The following is a 377-nucleotide window of genomic DNA, read 5'->3' as shown; positions in this document are numbered from 1 at the left end:
GCCCCTCACACAAACCCCAGCCAGCACCAAGAGCCAACACCCCTTGCACTGCACTGGCCCTTCCCCACAGGTGCAGGGTAAGGCCCACCCAAAGCCCACCCAGGTGTAAGCCCCACACCCCCAGGATGAGGGCCTCTTTTCTGCCTCGCCCCACACCCCCAAAGCCCCCTCCCAACTCCCAGGGCCTCCCACCAAGGCAGAGCATCCCTGCACCCCCTCAGGACCTCCCCCAGTTCCCCTAGAGGACCACGCCCTCAAATTCCCCCCACCTGGAAGGGAATAACCCTCACAAGAGGACCCCTCCCCAGAGCCTTCTCTCTAAGACTGCCCTCCAAAAGGCTTTCTGTCACCTCATACACCACCCAAAGTCCCCCCCA

This window comes from Cariama cristata, unplaced genomic scaffold (assembly GCF_000690535.1).
Source record: "Cariama cristata isolate BGI_N322 unplaced genomic scaffold, ASM69053v1 scaffold24457, whole genome shotgun sequence".
NCBI lineage: Eukaryota > Metazoa > Chordata > Aves > Cariamiformes > Cariamidae > Cariama > Cariama cristata.
The sequence above is the reverse complement of the archived record's forward strand: the minus strand, read 5'-3'. Positions refer to the sequence as shown.